Source organism: Sander lucioperca, chromosome 22 (assembly GCF_008315115.2).
Source record: "Sander lucioperca isolate FBNREF2018 chromosome 22, SLUC_FBN_1.2, whole genome shotgun sequence".
Classification (NCBI taxonomy): Eukaryota; Metazoa; Chordata; class Actinopteri; order Perciformes; family Percidae; genus Sander; species Sander lucioperca.
In genome coordinates this window covers 11335251-11350129 of record NC_050194.1, presented here as the reverse complement: position 1 = coordinate 11350129, position 14879 = coordinate 11335251, and positions in this window count along the sequence as shown.

Sequence of the window (14879 nt, the reverse complement as noted above, 5' to 3'; positions counted from 1 at the left end):
ACAAGTGCACACTCACTTCATTCACACACTTGAGTGTGGTTAGTTGAGTGAAACCTCCGTCTCTCGCCTTTTTCCCCTCCCTGTCTCTACTTCTCTCTTTCACACACGTACAACATTTTTTGCTTTCGACATGTTCTACCTGACGACAGTAAAAATCTCAATTACACTTTTCAGAAAAAAAAGTTGAAGCCATTAGTTTTACACGAGATATTGAAAGTAACTTGGTATCTGTGCAATAAACATGTAGGCTATGTATGTGGCTTGGGTTTTCATTCATCCCTTTATGGAACTGTCATACAATATTACATATATTTGAGCAATACCTCCATCAACACCACATCATGAAATCTTTTCTGATTTTAATCACATTCTAATCAACAATTAAATTAGCTTATTAATAAACTCCTTTCAGTATTTTCCATTTACAAGCACGGGAAGTAAAATCACAACAGATCTATTAGTTAGATTAGATTAGATATTACAAGTAAGCTAGTGGAAGTGCTCTCCCGACAAATATCCAGACAGTATGGTAATGTTTCTGAAATGACTGTCTCTGTTGAACTTTTTCCACATCTGCAAAAGAGCATACAATAGCTTTTTCAAGCTGGTTAAACGTATAAATTAAATGTAGCCTGTGTAATTGTGTTAACTCAATGCAGGATACTTTGTGTAGGAGGGACAATATTATAAGAGTCAGACCTCCTGTCAAAACCAAGGGGGTAAGCTTCTCCTCGGACCGCGAGCCTCCTATGGCGCCATTTTAATGCTACAAAGCGATCACCCCCCGTTAGCATCCCATTGACTGCCATTCATTTTGACGTCACTTTGACAGCGAATAACTTTACATCTGAAGCGTTTAATTACTCTATTTGTCCATTGTTTATTTCTAAAGAAACACGACAATGTATAAAAGGCTCCATTACCTTGTACCTCACGTTATGGCTCCGTAGCAGACGTTTTTGTAAAAATAGGCTAACGATTGTGTCATAACCACGCGACTTAATGTCGCATAGTAGAGGAATTACCGTATAGTACAGGAGAAGCGTGCAGGCAGTTTCGTCTCACATTAGCTGTTTAAATGTAATTACTATTGTTAACTAGCATTTTAGTTAGCAATAATTAGCCTGTGCCTATGTTATCTCCTTACATATACCTACGCTCTCCGTCTCTGCAAGATTGGGAATGATTGAGATTTCTCTTGGCACAGCTACCAGAAGACTTACAACTTTCAGACACGTTGCTAACGGCACATTTACGTCGTCTGTCTCAGTTGGAGGCTGCGCAGTAACGCTCAGCGCTCACTGGAAAAGTGCTTCTAACGGCCTTCACTGGTCTCCGTCCAGAGCGACAGGATCTGTTGGTCCATTCTTATATACAGTCTATGGTCAAAACTCCTCCAAGCCAACTAAAAGACGCATGGCCAGCCCTCACATGAGCACTCTTGTGACAGCCACCCCCTGCCTCGCTCCACTGCCTATGGCTCAAACATATGGCTTCCAATAGGCAATTCATTAAACCCTTAATCCCCTTAGAGAGTTCACGAAACAGGCCAGATTTTTTTTAAAGCATCCTTTCCTTTCCATGAATCCCCCTCCACTTTCCACCTTTTTTTTTTAGCCTGTCTCTCTTAGAACCCCCTGGTGTCGAGAGACCAGCTGCAGCTCCATCCCCTCCCCGTTTGCTTGTGTCTTTACAGCAATGTGCATTCTTTCATTGTGTCTGCTTTATTATGATTGACTCCTGGCTTACATCTGGCATCGCTGACTTCCTCTAATTGATGAGCCGAGCTCCCACTCTCTCGCATCTCCTCACACTCCAAGAGTTTCTCTCACCCAGAGGTAATCTCTCCTCTATTCCCCAGTGAAATAATGCTCTATGGAGAATGTAGTTCACTGTGCACATTCCACACAGATTGACTGCAAAAGCTCTCTGTGTGCTTCAAGAAAAACGGTCTGTATTTGGAGGCATTCACAGGCATTTGTGTGCATGATCTGTGTCAGATTGTGAAACCATACAATATCACTTCTAAACCACATGTAACTTCCTTTTTGATACCAGGAAATAAGAAGTTTGTATATAGCAAAACAGAGAAAACACATTACATTCAACAGGTTAAGGTGCATTACATGGATTGTAATGTCAGTTGGAGGTCACATCTCTGTCTGTCACTTTAACAATGCTGACCTGTACATTTGGAATCTTAACATATTTCCAGACTTAATCCAGACTTAAACTTTGTGTTCGCATCTTATCTAGCAAGTGAAATGCTAGTTTCACGCTTGCACGCTACTTGTGCGCTTGCACAACATGCCAGTGTATACAGTGCCAACATCCTGTTGTTGCCTTATCAAGACATGCATCTGTCACAGCACTGACGTAGCACAGATCCATGCCATCGTGCAAATAAAGACCCAGCTTGACCGCCCTCACTAACGACAACAGACGAACAATCTGACCTCCCCCGTTATTTTTGCTCTATTTATCTATGTGAAAGTGCTGGAAAATATTTGATCCTTAACCCCTCTGGGTTCTAGACCTAGACTTTTGACATCTGAAAAAAGTCCCTCTGGAAAAGTGACAGCTGATACGGACACACTGCACTCTTCTTTATGGCAGAAAAAAAGATGCATTAGGTGTGTAATTGCACTGACAGCCAACTGTTAATCCCTGTTATATAATCATACTAGAGTTGCCTATGAACATTTCAAATGTACAAAAAGCTGTATCTGATAATGTTTTCCACGAAAGCAGTAAGTTCACTCTGAGTCCCTACCCGGTGTTACAGTAGGAAGAAAAAAAATGAATTCCGGCCTTTAAATGTGTATTCCCCCGACCCAGCTGTAAGCCTTCACCAGTTTCTGTGAACCATGAGGACAAAGACCCGAATGCAGTTGCTGCTGCCCCCAGAGTCCTCTGGTCTACAACCCTCCAGTCTTAACCCACACAACACACATGGAATGTAATTTGCAATTTATCTCCCAGTTTCCTGTTTTTTCCTCACCAAACCCACCATACATCCCAGAAAAAAAACAGAATTCCCCCTTACTTCCCTTCTTCTTATGCCTATGCCTTTTCTTTCTGCCTCATTATATCCATTTAATTGAGGAGGTTAAGCCCACGTACTTAAAACATCTTCCCGCTCAACTTTTCTGCTGCTTTGTGGTTTTTCGTATATATCCAGAATGGCTCCACAGAGTCCTCTCAAGGCATCCTTTGAAACAGTGCTGAGGGCTGATGGGATGGGTTGGGTGAGTGGGATGCTATGTGGAGTTCCTGATGTGAATGTGTGATAGTGTAAATGGACTGGCTATAGAGCAGAGCAAATGTAAAGACTGAGTGCATCAGTTGCTCCATAATAGTCCCATTACACTTATCTCTGGTAACTGTATATTGGTACTCAATAGGCTTTGGGTAGAGTCTTCAGACAGCTGGTTGGAATAGACTGAAAAAAACAAAGTGAGAAATACAGAAACAGCCCTTTGAACATGAAAATACACAAGATTTAAAAAAACAAAAAACGCCAGAGACCTCAAAATAATGAGATGTCAGCCTTGTGTTGAATTTTCATGAATATTAATCCATATTACTGGCGAGCATAACACACAGAGCAGGACATTGGTTGAATATGAAACACAGCACGCTCTCACACCGAGCCCTCACTGCATGGCGACGACAGAGCCGGCCGTTGCCATGGAGCTGGGAGTTGCTATGAAGCCAGTATGTTCTGAGCGCTGGTAGACAGTGTGGTCTGTTTAAAGTCCAGCCAGGACTCTTGCTGAGCTCAGATGACCTTTCACGGGAATAAAACATGATCTACTCGGCCCTGTCCACTAAACCAGGACTTTACCACAGAAACATACGCAAATGAATGCAGACGCATGTGCACAGTGACACAAATAATATGCAGCTTTATCAAAATGTCACATTTCTGTCCTACTGTGAAGACAAGGGTAAACTTTCATACATTGGCTGTTCCTTGGCACGTGGCTAAATTGCAGAATATAAAGTGAACTTTTGGAGACAAAAGACAATGAAGTCCATATTTTCCTGCTGTGACTTTAACTGTCTGGCACAAATGAAATCTAATGTTAGGACAAAATATAAATAATACATGAGGAAAAATCTAATAATATGTCATTTTGTTTGATATACCAAGCGTTTACCTGAATAATCCAGTCAACTCTCTGTGTCCACAGATTGCAGTCAGTATTGTACACATACAGGGCAGTCCACAGTGAAGGGATACTCGTATTAGCCATATCTTTTCCCAGGGACAAAACTGACGCCAGCTTATCTATCAATCAGTTTTGGTATGAAGAGTGCGATGATGCACTGTAAAAATCCATGTGTTATTTAATCATCCTCTGAAACACCACATTGAACTCATGTTCTTGTATTTCATGAGTTACAAAGTCATTTTTTAAACAAATCTTGGGATTGAACTAGATGCAATACAGAATGAAATTGTCATTAACACAGCCCGCATTGGACCACATATGTTCGTACATACTACATATCTAATATGGAACAACTGGCCTGATGTTATACGATACCTCTCCATTCAATGCCTCTGCGTGTGAAAATTGTGTTTTCTGACTTCTCTAGGTTGCTGAGCATTTCTTTTCCCTGTTAAATCTTCATTCAACTTTTATGTACATATCTGTGAGTATATGTTCACTGAGTGCGGGTGGGGGCTGTATGTCAGCATCCACATGTGCGTGTTCTTTGAGTGTTTGGTGTATGTGTGGCAGGAAGGAAATGCAGCAGGGGTTTGGGACCCACACAAGGTCTTGCTGTTCATCAGGTCTCCAGTTCGTGCTAAGTGTAGGAATGTATAGCCTGAGGAGGAAGGCGTGGCTCTGAACACTCTCTCACTGTCCAGTGGCACCTGTTTTTCAGCTTAGCTTTCAGGCAGACAGATGCGATGGGAGACAGCAGGACATATTCGCTGTGTTGTTGACACAAAACAGCAGTTACACAAACCCCTGTCATAAATACAATACTCCCGGCATAACAGTGAACCCTCCAGTTTGTCTTTCTTTCTGTTAAAGGAATAGTTCGACATTTTGGAAATAAGCTTATCTGCTTTCTGGCTGAGAGTTAGATAAGAAGATTGATACCACACTCCATATATATCAGCATAATATAAAGCTGCAGCCAGCAGCCGGTTAGCCTAGCTTAGCATAAAGACTGGAAAACTGGCTGTGTCTGAGGTAAGAACATCCACCTATAAGCACCTCTACAGCTCACAAAATAACACGTATCTTGTATGTGTAATCTTAACCTGAAAAACCAAACCTGTAAAATTGACAATTTGTGGTTTTACGAGGGGTTATGTGCCAGACTATTTCTTGGCCACAAGCAGTGATTGGCGACAACAAGACTTTAATAGAACAAACAAGAAATAATGTGCTGTTTAGTGTTCTTTAGAGGTTCTGGTATAGGCTAGTTTTGTTACCTTTGGAAAGAACCAGGCTAGCTGTTTTCCCTTGTTTCCAGTCTTTATGTTAAGCTAGGCTAACTGGCTGCTACAGTTCACACACACACACACACACACACACACACACACACACACACACACACACACACACACACACACACACACACACACACACACACACACAAAGAAACAATAATACTCTCATTTCATCACACATGCACACATGATGGAATGGAAAAACACCTTAGAGTGTGGAACTGAGAAAAATTACTTTAAAGGATTTTAGTTGTCCAGCCAAATGAATTATAAGTAGGACACTGGAAATCTGGCAATTAGATGTTTTAGTAATGACATTTATCTACATAAAAATCCTGAGCTCAAACTTGACTTTTTCACTTTTGACCTATATTTTGAAGTTACCGTACTCTGCATTTGTATTGTCTGCTAAAAGTGAACAGTCACATTATCAATATTTGGTTGCTGATCACCATTTACAAAATCATTATAGTAACACCTGTATAAAATGTAGTGATCATGAAATATATTTCTCATGATTTACAATTACTTATAACCATCTATTTATTGCTATCCTGCACCCTAACTCAATTTCAGCATTCCAAAACAAAGTCAAAGAGCGGTAACTGGTTATCGTTTTCTGCCTTCTCGAAAAAATAATGAAAAATATAATTAACTCATTTTCAACCAAAAACAAAGTTACTGCCTTTTGCCCTTGCAGGGCAGAGTAGCTGTAGTTTAGCATACATATCTGAAAGTAGTATTGTTCTTATAACTCTCAGAAAGAATGCAAATAAGCATTTATCCCAAAATGTCTACTTCAAGAAGTTGTTTGGCCTGAACCAAACAACTTCATGTCAGAAAGTAATGTACAACAACAAGTATTGGGGGTGAGACACATTATCTTGATGGAATTTATAACTTGCTAAAAATGCACTTACTGTAGAGCTGAGTTCATTTCCAAACCTTTCTGGCGCTTTCTGGAAATGTTCCATCAACAGTAATAGTAATGCGTTATAGAGTTAATGATTTATTAAGGGTAAAAATGACACTTGCTGTACAATGGTGCACTCTCAGTAATGTTTAATCATTAAAAAAGGGAGTCACACCACACAGCATTCCTTCCGCTGCCCGTAGAGACACTTTTGTTCAAAATGAACAATTCTGTGCAGAGGAGTCATAGGTAAAGAAAGAAATGTTTAAGGGGAGGCTGGGTTTGATCTGGCTCTGTGCCCAGAGGACTGATAACCTTGGGCATGAGCTCTCAGTATGAAAGATAGAGAAGGAAAAAACACCACAAAAATGCATATAACTGTACATTTATTATTTATCAATTGCAGCGTATATGTCAGCTAGAAAATACAGAGCTTTAAGGGAGTGGGTGAGTGAAAGAGCTATCTCTCTGGAGAATAACACCAGCTTGACCTTTTAGCCAGAGCTCAATCATAACAGGACTGTGTTTGTACCTCAGACCACACCAGTTTCTGGCTGTTGCATGCACTAAAAAAGGTCAGGAGAGCATGTCACCTAAGTTGAGATTTTCCCCTCCTCCCACGGGACACATTAACTCAGAACTTGATACTTAACAAGCTTGTGAAGCCCACACCATCACTTGTCTGCAATGTTTACCAAAGGAGCAGTTATCTGTCTCTGGGACGTAAACAGTCCCCTCTTTTAGAAAGGGCTGCATTACATTACATTTTTATAGGTACACAGCAACAAAAAAAACCTCACCTGTGGCCACACTTTATTCAAGTTACCACGACAGTTTTATCACTGGAGATGAAATATCATGAAAGGATGGAGAATATTGGCTTACAATTGTCTCTGAAAGTCACATTGCCACTTTGACAAACTGGATAATTATATTCCTATCTACATTCACTTAATCCAATTATTAACAGCTCCGCTATTCTTCACCCTGGATAATAGGTGAATAGATAGGGCAGTAAATCTGATGCATGGTGCTGTAACCAGGCCTAATGTAATCTGGCGGACAGGCCATTGAATAATGACACAATCTGGAGGGTAACTGACCAGCAAACACAACGCTAGCTTGCTCCCACATTGCTTGTCCTCCCTCCTGTGGTAAAGTGAGTTGCTATGATTTACAATGCTCCTTATAAAGCCTCCTTCCTGTCTGCGCAGCGTATAGGCTGTCTGGCTGCCCGACCCCATGCAAACTTCACTGGTCATCCCTGAGACCTCATATAAACACCCTGAGGATTTCTTTTCCTGCCGTCTTTTGATCGGCTGTTTGCAGTGGATCCTCTGCCACCACATGGTGCCATTTGTGTTTATGACTAGGCTTGCATGACCTGCAAATGAATGTTGGAACATAAAAGGATGGGTTTATATTGAACGCACATGTGTTGGTTTTCGACAGCCAAACCTGTGGTCCACGTCCTTGGTTTGCTGTGAGTGTGCTAAGGTTGGCAGATGGTTCAGATTTGATTGGTGGTGAAACTGCTGTAATGCTAATAAACTCATGAGATTGTAGATATAAAAATGTCTGTGTGTTCAGGTGATTGAGTTTTCTGATGAAGAAGCAGGAGATAGTAGTTGCGGATACATTTTGTTGTACGTATATATAATTCAGCAAGACTTTTCAGTTCATAGAATGGTTGAAATGTCTTTAAAGGTAGTTTATATATCACCCTTCATCATTGTTAAAAATGATGCGTTAAAAACAACACATTAGGGATTTATTCTGAAGTGTGTGAAAACTGCCATGCATGCCGTGTGTGTGTTCAGCCTCCTCTCAAGCCAGCATGTGAATCCACATGGTCTCTCTCTACCGAGTGTGTGAATACAGAGCCGAGCCCTTTGTCTCCTTCGACAAGTGGAGCTGTACGCTACAGACCTGCACATTTTCCACTCAACTGAATAGCCCTCTCAGATCATTAAATGTCCATTCATTAGCCAGGGACACTGGCAGGGACTTAGCAGTAAGGCAAACACAGGGAGAGGCCTGTCTGGGGTCACTGTCCCTCACACTGTGGCCTGAGACACTGTGGGTGGCTGTGGCCTTCAAGTATAGCACCTGAGATGACCACTGTCATGATGAAAAAGCTCGGTGGAGCAAAGGTAGCTGTGATTTTCATGTGAGCATGCACAATCCAAGCTTTCATTTCATTAACAGTTGTTTTGTAAATTAATAAATAATATCTATTGAAAGATGGTTCCTTGTCAGATGAACTCAAGTGCCCTATCATCAATGCAGCTGGTAACTGTTTTCCCCCTTCTTTTCAGCAATTTCAACTATTTACCAAATACTTTTAGCTAACTATTTAATTACTTATTTCATTAATTATATATTCTTTTTACTATTTATCCATTACATTTAGCTAACGATTTAGAAAGGTTTATCTAAGCTCTAAGAGCTTAGATAAACCTTAAGAGCTCTAAGCTCTAAGAAAGAAAGAAGAAAACAGACAGGATTCACAGACAGGAGACACGACTCCCATGAACCGTTCCCCAATATATGAAATAGTTACATTTTTTCATGGCCACATGAAACTAGTGCACTAACACTGCACACTAGCACTGACACACGCGGCCATACCGGCTATCAAAACAAAGAACAGAGAAGGATTATACTCTATTATTAATCCCCAATGGGGAAATTACAATTTTACACTCTGTTGTTATTACACACTGCACACACACACACACACACACACAGGTCCTTTTACATGCATTAATGGAGAGATGTCAGAGTGAGTGGGCTGCGACTGCTGAACAGACACCCTGAGCGGTTTGGGGGGGGTTCAGTGCCTTGCTCAACACCTTGGCAGTGCCCAGGAAGTGAACTGGCACCTCTCCATCTACCAGTCCACCTCCGTATTTCGGTCCGTACGGGGACTTGAACCAGCGACCCTCCGGTTCCCAACCCAACTCCCTAAGCACTGAGCTACTGCCACCCTATTACACCCTATTCGATTACAGCACACACAGTGACTTCATTCTCTGTTCAGGACACCATTACTCTACTATATCTTTATATAGCAAATGTTTGTTTACTGCTATATTACTGTTCTAATTGTAACTGTTTATCCATTACTTTATGCTAACTTTTTAACTCTATATCCATTACTTTTAAATGGCTATTTGTAACTTTCAGTTTGTGTTGATTCCAGCGGCCCCTTTGGACAAAAGCGGTAGTGTTTTTACCACACCTGCTGTCATAAAGGTCTTTTCTTCTTGGTGCTGTATTGCCCACTGTATATTACTGAGTTAGCGTTACCGGGTGGTCATATAGTTGTGATGAATGTTTTGCTTAGACAGAAACTCATTCATTAACAATAATAGAATATGTTACAGATGCATTGTTGCATTTCAAGTGTTGCATACGGTAAGCCTATTTTGGATGTATCGTGAGCTAAACTGGGTAACGTTATCCCTGTCACTGTGTCACGAGCCAAAACATTAAGAGTTTGTTGTAGCAACCAATGTAATAATACCTTAGATTTATATAGCACATTTCATAAAACCCAAGGATGCTTTACACAGGTACCAGGGGACAAAGGAAAAGAAAATAGTAGGCTAACACAAACACGGACTAAAAGGAATAAAGTGTCCGCGCTAAATGGAAGTGGGACTTAATTTTATGTCGGCTTCTGACGTGCAACCACATCGCGCAATCTAAAGTTATTTTAAAGCAGCCATATTATGCTAATTTTCAGGTTCATAATTGTATTTTAAGGTTGTACCAGAATAGGTTTACATGGTTTAATTTTCAAAAAACACCATATTTTTATTGTACTGCACCGCTCTCTCTCACTGTTGCAGATCCTCTTTTCAGCTGGTCTCTGTTTTAGCTACAGAGTGAGACCTCTTTTCTTCTTCTTCTTCTGTACTATCTTTGATTGCACTCGCACGTGCAGTAGCTCAGATGTAGATCATGTCAGCTAGCTAGCTCCATAGACAGTAAAAGTAAGGCTGTTTCTACAACTTTTGTCAGTTACAAGTCAGGATTAGCTGGGAGACTTCTAAATGAGGGTGCACATGTAAGTAGTTCTTTTGTAGATTATGGTGAACTTGTGTGTGTTGTAGCAGTGCTTTGCTATTGAGAATGAGGTAGCATGCTAGCGTTAGCATTAGCATTAGCATGCTAACGCTAACGCTACGAGCTAATGGTAGCCTGCTCGTTTCGGCTTGTGATGTCACAAGCCGTGCCAATTTTGAACAGCTCACCCAGAGACTGAAGGCAGGACACATTCAGAAACTGTATCTCACTCTAAACAGCATGGGTGGATTTTTTTCAAAGTTTGTATGTGTGTGGAAGCACCAGAGACACAAAATAACACCCCAAATCCCAGAAAAAGTGATTTTTTCATAATATGGGCACCAATAGTCGTCTTTCACTTTCCCTTTTAGTTCTTTGTTTATTTCCTTTTTCTGTGATGGCCCTGCCCCAGTATCAGCTATAACTACAGCAGAAAACTTCTAAATTTAAATAAAAATACAATTAGGCCTATATAAAGAAAATTCCTGCTACCTGCATACTCACTAACACAGGCTTTTCCGGTGTTACACCGAAATCTGTGATCCGTCAGAATGTGTGTTCTGTAGCGCCCTCTACCTGCCGAAAATCATTTTGTGACTTTGCAGGAAAAATCAAACCCGGGCAAAGGCATTAATAAAAACTATATAAAAATAGCGCTCTTTTCACTGTTAGTCTTGTTTGCTGTTACAGGTCATTTATGATCTTCAGATAAAAAATTACACAGCTTCAGAAACATATAAAAGTTACATATAGTCACTTTAAACTAATTTCAACTGTTTCAAGTTCTCTGCTGGCTTGCTTGCTAACTATTTTTATGCATTCTCAACACCTGGTGTACTATTATTACAGCTGACTTAATATGTGGATATTTTTTTTAATTAAAAAAGTAATTTCTATTTTTCTATTTTTCCAAATCAGTCAAGCTACTCCACAATTTGTCAATGTACCCCCAAGCAACTATTCTTTGAGGTACAAGTAGACTACTCCTGGCTGGGAATTACTGCCCCAGGCACTGCAGTCGCTGGTTTATATCCCTTGTTTCCTGGACTAGACTTTGTGTTGTCATCACTTCCCTGAGACCAGATCCAGTACAAAAACCTGTACAGGAGACAAGGGAGAGGAGGTAGAAAGGAGGGCGCTCCCCTCCTGAGCCCAAATATTTATGCAGAAACTTACTCATGGTCAGATGGATTAGAGTGGCTGTAGACTGACGCACTTAGTTTCAACCTGACTTAATAACCTGATTGACTCATGCTGCCATGTTTGATTTATGAGCTATGACTGCAATTTTTTAGATGGAGATGAGAAACCATGGTGGAATTTTTTTGTGTAAGCTGAGGAGGAAAAAGGGGGCGGAACGGGAACTCCCAAAATCTATCGTGCTCAGGCATGCCTAGAGAAATGACAGCTTTCTACTCTGTGTTAACAAGCCCACCAAATAATTAGGTGGATGTTTTACACAAGACCTACAGTATCTGTGATTTCCCTGCCTACAAAAGATTTCCAGTCAAAGGCATTTGAGTACATTTGTTCTGGGCATTTGAATTTGGTTTGCATCTACACAAATGTGCTGTCAGGACCTTGTGCCTCTGGATGTTGTGGCAGTTGAAACCATTTGAATTTAATATTTTATTATTAAAAGTTCAACTTTTACATGAAGTTTAAAAATGACTTGAATTTTAAAAGTGATCTTAACTACAGATGTTTATGCATTTAAGATTAACAGGTCAACAGCATACAAACAAAATCATTTATCACACACACACACACACACAGACACACACACACACACACACACACACACACACACACACATATATATATATATATATATATATATATATATATATATATATATAAATCACATATACCCAGGATGTCAAGATAAAGATCAATGAACTAATAAAAAAAGAATCATTATATAAGACCAATTGGTAGTGGCAATAAGTATATAGCCAGGGAAAAGAGGTGGGCTGGTTATCATCTGCAAAACAATGGAAGGACATGCCGTGCTTCCTGATGAGTGCACCCAGTCGGAGCATAGAAAAAAAAAGTGGCTTTAGAACAGAGCCCTGGGGGACCCCGCAGGTAAAGGGGGCCGAGGAGGAAAAGGCATTCCCCACACAGACAGGGAAGCTTCTAGATTCCAGATATGACTTGAACCATTTTCCATGCATTCTTATGTACGAATAATGGTTCATGAGAACAGCTTGCAACACCATTCACTGGATCCCAACCCACTGTTCAAGTCGTACAATAAGCAGTTTATGATCAACTGTACCAAATGCCGCATTAAGGCCTAAAAGTATTAGAACAGCAAATTCAACCTTGGAATGCCTTCTTTTTTTACATGTTTCTATACTGTACACTTGTTTAATCCTACACTTTGACAAATCGTTTCGCACAGTGGTTGTTAAAGCCATTTCTCTTGTCACCTACCGTGACCATTTTGACAAGACTTTGATGAGGCTGCATTTCTGTAGCCTTCATAGAAAGCAAAGTGGAGGACAAACTTTGCTAGAAACACCGGGAAATGATTTTGATTGTGTTGAGAAAACTGGTGTCATCCTGCCTGTAGATTTAGTCGAGATAATCAGCAGATAGAAAGGAGCAGTTTCATCTAGTCCTAAATGCATTTCAGTCTAAGCCAAAACAAACATGGATCAGGGTGGAGCTTCCTGTGAGAATCCTGGGAGAGGACATCTCAACCCAGCAGACTCAAGGAGAGTGTGGCTGTAACCAAGGCTACACATTCAGTGATAAGCACTAAAAGAGATCTTCACAAAGGAGTGAAGGGTCAAGATGAACTGTGGCACAGTGGGGACTTAGTTAGAGTCATGGGAGACTGAGACAATTGCAAATATTATAGTTTAAATATGTATCATTGGAAAGTAATGTTTGGAATTTTGCTGCAGCAGATGGCTTTAAAATGTAAATACAAATATATATTCTCACTCCAATAAACATACCATTGCCTTGTGCATTCCCCTGGCTTGTGGCCCACTCAGAGAGTGGCCTTAGTGAATGCATAAGTTTGAGTGGGGGGTGAACAAAGAGGTAGTAATCAAATAAGTCTCCCTCTTTCTTTTGATTCCTCCCTGAACAGCTGTTTCTACAGGCTGCTCTCACTCACGCACTCTTGGCAAAGTGGAGCTGGAGAATAGATGCATTCTTGTCAATGAAGTCGGGGTTGCCAGGATAGGGACACTTGTACAGATGCCTCTGTGCAGCGTCTGGTGTTTGTGCCAGCTGAGTGGAAAAGATGAAGAGGACTCTTAGGGCGTCACAGACGGAGTGAGGAGTAAAGGATGGCACATCAGGAGGAGGAAAATATGTCGTAGAGCTCAAGAAAACTTTTAATGGAGGATGCATCAGACCTTGGTGGGGACACCTTGTCTTTTTATGTATATAACCCACTAATGGGTTGTTAGGCTGCCATTGTCCAGCTCACTGTGTCTGGCTCTGCTCACAGCTGAGTTGGACCCGACTGCTCAATTAGCGCAGTGCACTGTTGCACATGCTGATTGACATGGAATGCTGTCCGGGTCAGAGACCTGTTGTCCAGGAGGTTGTTTATTTACATCCCTGAATTCAAATATACAGACTGAACACTTGTTGAAGTATAAGCTCACAGAGAGGCCTGATTACAATAACTTCACTTAGGACTCTGAGATATGGCTGAAATTAAAATCACAGAATGAATAAGAATGTTTTGATATAGGTTATATCATGATATGGCAAATGGAGGCAAAATCCCATTGAAAATTGTCAAATTGGTAATGAAGTTTTAACTATTTTGGCTGTTGATCCAATACATTTACCTTTTTCACCATTTAGCCATTACTTTAAGCAAATTGTTATAATTGTATACAAGCAAACTATTTCAGTTGTTTATTCATTACTTTTAGCTAATTATTTCAACCGTTCAACATTACCTTTAGCTAGCTATTTGAACTATTTATCCATTAGCAATTTCAACCATTTAACCATCACTTTTAGCTGTTTCAATTTCTCTGCACGCTACTTAGCTAATTTGCATGCATTCTCAGTCTCACATTGCATCATAAAATAGCTTTACTACTTATTTTGTTAGTTTATAGTTACATTTTGATTGGACTCATTCATCAGAATTTTGTTAAAGCACAATATATAGCACAGTATATTCTCAAAAGACAGACCATAATATTGAATCGCTCAACTCTACTTACTTATTTTTTTGTTCCATGTTACATAGGATGCACAAATGAACATATATTTCTATGATTTAAGAGTGAGATGTGGCTTGTTTAGCTAAATGGACAACAAGAGCTGATGCTAAATTAAAGAATAAATGACTCACATTAAAGATTACCTATACCAGGGCTCAAGTGAAGGAAGTGTGTTAACATGCTGAGCGTGACAACTGAGAGACAAGTG